Here is a 6,000-nt window from a genome sequence, read left to right on the forward strand (position 1 = left end):
AAAGCACCTGTAAGTGCCCGTGTGCTGCTCTGTCTGCAGGGTGGTTGTGGCTGAGTCAGTCCCTGAAAATTTCCTATTTTTATGGAGGTGTAGGTGTTTTTCCAACCCAGGTTAAGTCTGGTGGTGGCTCTGTCTGAGATGACCCAGCACCAGGACTGTACTGTCCTGCTTTGGTATTTGGAGCTCCAGCCAGGATAACAGGGTGACCCTATCAGTGCCCGTGCTGAGAAGCAGGTCCCTCACTGTCCTCCTGAAAAGACGTGCTAAGGAATATCCCTGCCATGACTGATGTGGCTGCATACCTGCAGCCTATTATGTGTAACAATGAATGGGAAGGAAAAGGTCCATAATATTTCAGGTTATTGAATTTGTCTGTGTAGCCCACAGATACGAGGCAGCCACCATTCTGTTTGCTTCAGAAATGAGAATAATCTAAACCCACAGGCTAATTCCCTCTCACAGAGATTTCATATGTTTTGTTGCCTTTTTTTTTTTTTTAATAAATTGAACAATTAGACTGGAAAGGACTTTTTATTCTCTATGCTTCCTAAGTAATATTTGGAAGTAAGCTCCTTCAGTACTTGTATGGATTTAATTTAAAACTGTTTGTTTAGATCTGTGATAGTAAGAAACTAAACATCTTTCACACATAGGTAGTAACATCCTTGCAGAGGCAAGGATGTTAAAAATTGCCTGAGTGACTCCACTCCAGGCTGTGTTGACTCTTTCTTGGTGGTGGTGATCAGATGCTGAAAGAGTCTCATCATAGGCAGGTGTTAATCTACCTCTACCTCTCAATACCTGATCCTAACCCCTAACAGACAGTGAGTGTCTTAGTCCCAGAAACCCCAAAGTCTGATATCCTTTGTAATGTTTCCTCCTGTTTTTAATTATAAACCTCAGTGTTGATTTTTTGCACCTTCATCTAAAATTCTTGGAAAAAACCTCATCCCAGCAATTTAAACTAAGACTGGTGTAATTTCATTTCTCTGCCTACTATAATTAGACTCCCTTTATATTATGTACAGTTGCTTATCATCCTGCTGCAATAAAAACAACATCTTTGTGGCTTTTCTGCAAGAATCAGTTGCTAACTTGTCGTGACAACCCTTCACACAACTGTGTGGCAGCACAGAGTGTTCCTCACGTGGTGTGTTCAAAGTCAGGAATCATTTACATCTGTGAAATGTCACTTCCCACCGAGGTTACTTGTATAAAAATCAGTACTTATAACAGCTGCTCACGTGGGTTGTTTGTGCACTGGATTTTTTGCAGTATCTCACCCTCTTCTGTTGGTTTCTGGGGGAGGCTAAGCCTCAGAGGAACTTGGGGTCACATGGAGTTATTCCTCTTCCCTAGAGCAAGGTGAGTCCCTGAGATCAAAGCAAGTAGTGGCAGTGACAGATACTGCCTGGCTGTACCTCTTCTTTTGTAGCCCTTTTTGGGGTTTGTAGCCCCATGTTGTTGTTTCTCAAAGATAGGGGAGAAAGACTTCCAAAGCACTGAATGGGATCCTGCAATGCAAAGCCTAAGGGATGATGTATACCTGAACTCTTGAGTTGCTGTAAAATTACCTTTTCAAAGGAGTGGAGCAAATGAGGGAAAAAGGTGTTTGGCTTCAGTAAATGAAATAGGATGTCTGACTGGAAAACAAGAGCTCCTGAGGGGTAGGATTAAGCAAAGCCTCTCCATCTTTGGGGTGTGTTTATCATTCAACTCTGGAAATTTATGACACTGAGATCTCATGGCTGAGACCACCCATCTGAAGCCCTCGTGGTGACCCAGGGCTAGTGGCCAGGGCTGGCCCCCTGTTCCCTGCTACAGAGTAGAGAGGGGCTCTTTGGGATACTTCCATGCAGATTTGAGTCACCCAGTACTGTACATGTCACCAAAGATGCAGAGGGGTATATTTCACCTGCCAAGGTGCTCTGCCTCTTGCACCTCCATGTGCGAGAAAAGGATAATATATTTAAATTTATGATGGCTAATGGGCTTATCTAACTACAGTTAAAATAACTTGAAGAATTACTTGTGTGATATTTGGAATCACGACTGTGAGAACAAATTAGGTGACTGAAGACTAGAGACTGATATTGCTCATTAATTATGCATGGCGGGAGGCTGGTGCTGGGTGAGCAGGTGGGCTGGCTCCGAGCATACAGATGGGGTGTTTCCATGCTAGAACTGTTCTTCCTGTGCAGAGTTTGTGTGGAAAAGTCACAGGTCTGAGTGGTCAGCTGTGATTGCAGAATCAGAAGTCTGTGTTTCATTGATCATGTGTTCTGTTCCTGGTGCTCAGAGTACTGGAGAGCTCAGCTGGAGGAGCTGAGGACCATGTCCCAGGAAAATGCATGTCCATCCCATGGGCAATTTGATAAGCTGAGGACCATGAAGAGCAGGGGGACTGAGAAGCTGGAGGATCATCTTCCAGGCAAGTGTATGGCCATCCCACAGAGAATTCCTGCTTTTAAAACGTCTCCAAAAAACACGTGACTGTTTCCAGCTTCATTTGTTCTAAGTAATCTCAGCAAGGACCTTTTGAGCTTCCTTTTAAAGATTAAATGGTACCCTGGGCCACTTGTATTTAGCAGAGTGATGCTTTCCTTCTGTTAGGTCTTGTTTAAAAGGTCAGATAAAATGGTGGGTGTGTAAAGAAAGCCCTCTCATCACCTGGATGTCATCTAATAGTCATTGCTCTACATAGAACTCAGTTCTTGCAGCACAAAAGAACTAGAAAATATTTAAGGACTCAGGATTGCATTAGCCCTGAGGATTTGCAGATGGTTTGGTGTGCCATCAGATACGGATGATATAATACAAACAGGGCACGACTTGGATAATTGGGGGCTATAAGTGAAGTGACATGATTGCTTGATTAAGATAATAGTTGAAGCATGTGGAAAAGGAAATTATAATTTATATATTGCTGATTGTCAGGTTTATTTTAAGGACATAATTTGAAGATTGTCAAAATCAGAGAGGTCCCGAGCAAAAGAAAGTCATTGAAAGAAAAAAGAAACTTCTACCGAAAAATAAATACCTGAGGCCAACAAGAGGTGGGCAGCAAAGGTTGGAGAAGCCAAAGGCAGGAACTCCTGTTCTTGGAAAAGAACAGAACCAGGAGCCAAACACCTGTTGTGGCCAGGAAGGGCACTGGATGTGTCTACCTCCTCCTTCAGGGGTGGGTGCTGCTTGAGCTCAGCTGGATACAGAGAAGTTCCTGTCCTCGCTCGTCCAACTACCCACACCCCTGTGCTGGGGACACCGGCATGTGGTCTGAGCCAGCCAGTCCTTGTGCATGGCTGAAGCCCCCTGCACAGTGCCACAATCTTCAGCTGTGGGCAGGTATTGGAAAAATGGATTGCTGAATCTGGGGGAAATGATGGTGTCTTCAGACTGGGCCAATGCATCGTGAGTGAGTGTATCTGCAACCAGCCTTTGGCATCTGGGTGAGGATTTGGTGATGGGGAACGTGGTGATGGTGGTGGAATGCTGCTGGGCAATGGGAAACTGGGAATGGGACCAGCATGGAGGCCGTGGTGCTGGCATGGCCCACAGACATCTGCAGTGACATTTAGGCCTCCCTGTGTCCTCAGTGTCAGGGGCATGTGAGGACTTCCTTCAAGGCAGCCAGTTTTCTGCCTGCATTGCTGATTTGTTCATCTGCAGTGTCTTTAATATGATTAATGTAGAGGGGTTTGCAAACTGATCAAGACAGACCAGGTCTGCCTGTAATTGCAGTTAAATTACAGTGATGTTCAATTTCAAGCATACCTTTGATATGGTAATAGAAAAAGCTAATTTAGCATACTGCACAGCCTCTGGGTAAAGTGGAGGTGATACTGAATATTGATCAGATCCATACATAGGTAGCAATATTGGGGAATAGTGATAGATATTTCTGTAGATTCTGAGTAGATTTATGTTGTTGTCCTTCCGCAAGCTTGTACCTTAACTCCTAATACCTTTAACTGAAGCTGTTGGAGGCAGGCTTTCAGCTTGCTTGCATTGTATTCCCATTATGAGTCAAAAGTTTATTTGCCTTTCCAGCTGATTTGTGGGAAATAATGATATGGCATATGAGCTCCCACCTAGCACAGCCACCATCAAAATGCCACGGTGAGTGAAACTATCCATGTGTTATGACCTTGATGCACAATTTAAATAGATGATTTTTCAAGCCAAATAAAACCTTTCACATTAGGCAGTAGATGAGCCACCCATATATGCTACAAATACTGCTCCCCCCTCTCCTAATTATTAATACAAAATAGTGGTGGAATAGATTTATGCTTGTCAGCAGAGCAGTTAACTGCCATGCTGCTGATGAGTCAATGGCTTGTTGTATCCTAAGTGCCATAATACCCAGATCTGGGCTGGGCACTAAGCTGTGATATGGCAATTTAGTTTCACACATCATTTAGTTACGCTTTTATTTCAGATTAATCTCTGGTTTTTTCCCTTTTTATTTCAGTTCTAATTCAATAGGCTCAAAAGTGACCCAGGTCACAGTGTGAGAACTTGCTGTCACAGGCTGAATTTCAGCTGAGACTGTCCCTGAAGGTTTTGGAGAAGAGGATGCCTGTCAGAGCCAGGAAAACAACCAGCTCATAGGAGCACCGGCACCTGGTGATACCTAAGAACCAAACTTGGAGGTCACAGGGATCCTAAAAACAATAGGGGAATGCCACCATAGGTAACTGAGGTTGCATTTGCCTTTCCACAGCAGCATCCAATTCAAGAATTCAAATGGATTGCAAAAGGAAGAGGTGTCCTGTTCCCAGCCATGTATTCTTTAGAGGAAGGGTAATGTGAGGGCTCTTAGGCTGCACCACTGGAGGGGGCTGTTGCTGCTCCACATGGGATTTAAAGCGGAATTTAAGATGCCTTTAGGGAGTGCAGGGAGGGTCTTGGTCAGAACTTGGAGAACCTGAGCCTGAAAAACAGAGTAAGAGCTCCCGTGCACTTGGGAGAGTGGAGGGATCTCTGTCCTACAGCTCTTCTGTGTATTTTACCCCTCCTGGTGATATAGTGGAGAATTCACAATGAGTCTTTATTTCTGCTGCCCTAAATCTCATTTTTTTAAAAATAAAATCCATCTGAATCTTCTTTGGGCGTGTGACCTACACAAAGGAAAAATGACAGTTCATCTGAAGCAAGGGCTGGAAATTTATTGAAAAATGCAACACATCTTTTAGAACTAACAGCCGAGTGTTCAGATGGAGGGGGATGCTGGGAAAACTAGTACTGAAAGAGGAAATATTGTGTGTTTAGAGGTAGCTGCTAACACTGCAATACATATTCTGCTCCTCTGCAATATTAATGACTTATTCTATGTACCATAGTAGCAGATGGTACCAGAGATAGTTCTGACCATTTCTTTATCTTGGTGCTGGAGCAAACAACCTGTTTGAGGCAGATGTCCTGCATGCCATACTCAACTCTCACAGAGGGACCTGCAGTCTCAGCAGCAACAACGAGATTTTAATTTTTTTTCCAGAGCATACTCCTGTCTGGCAGTGTCAGCTCAGGAGTATGGAGGCTCCAGGAAAGGAGAGAGGTGCACAGCTGAAAGAGGGTAGACTTAAATTGGATATTAGGAAGAAGTTCTTCCCTGTGAGGGTGGGGAGGACCTGGCACAGGTTGCCCAGAGAAGCTGTGGCTGCCCCATCCCTGGAAGTGTTCAAAGCCAGGCTGGATGGGACTTGGAGCAGCCTGGGATAGTGGAAGGTGTCCTGCCCTTGGTGGAGAAGGGGTGGGACAAGCTGGTCTTTAAGGTCCCTTCCAACTCAAATAATTGCAGGATTCTATGAGTGTCCTTGTTCATTGAGGGGAGAACTGAGGTGCTGCAAAAAGCATGTAGGTGTCTGAAAGTATCCTCAAATTGGTAAGGCAAGGCAGATCCTGCTTTAAGTATCAGGTTGTCCTTCTCTTGGGCGCTGTGCCAACATTGTCATGTACCCAATACACCTTATGCTGAGTCTGTTCTACCTGAGTTCA

The sequence above is a fragment of the Corvus moneduloides genome, chromosome 15, assembly GCF_009650955.1.
Source record: "Corvus moneduloides isolate bCorMon1 chromosome 15, bCorMon1.pri, whole genome shotgun sequence".
NCBI lineage: Eukaryota > Metazoa > Chordata > Aves > Passeriformes > Corvidae > Corvus > Corvus moneduloides.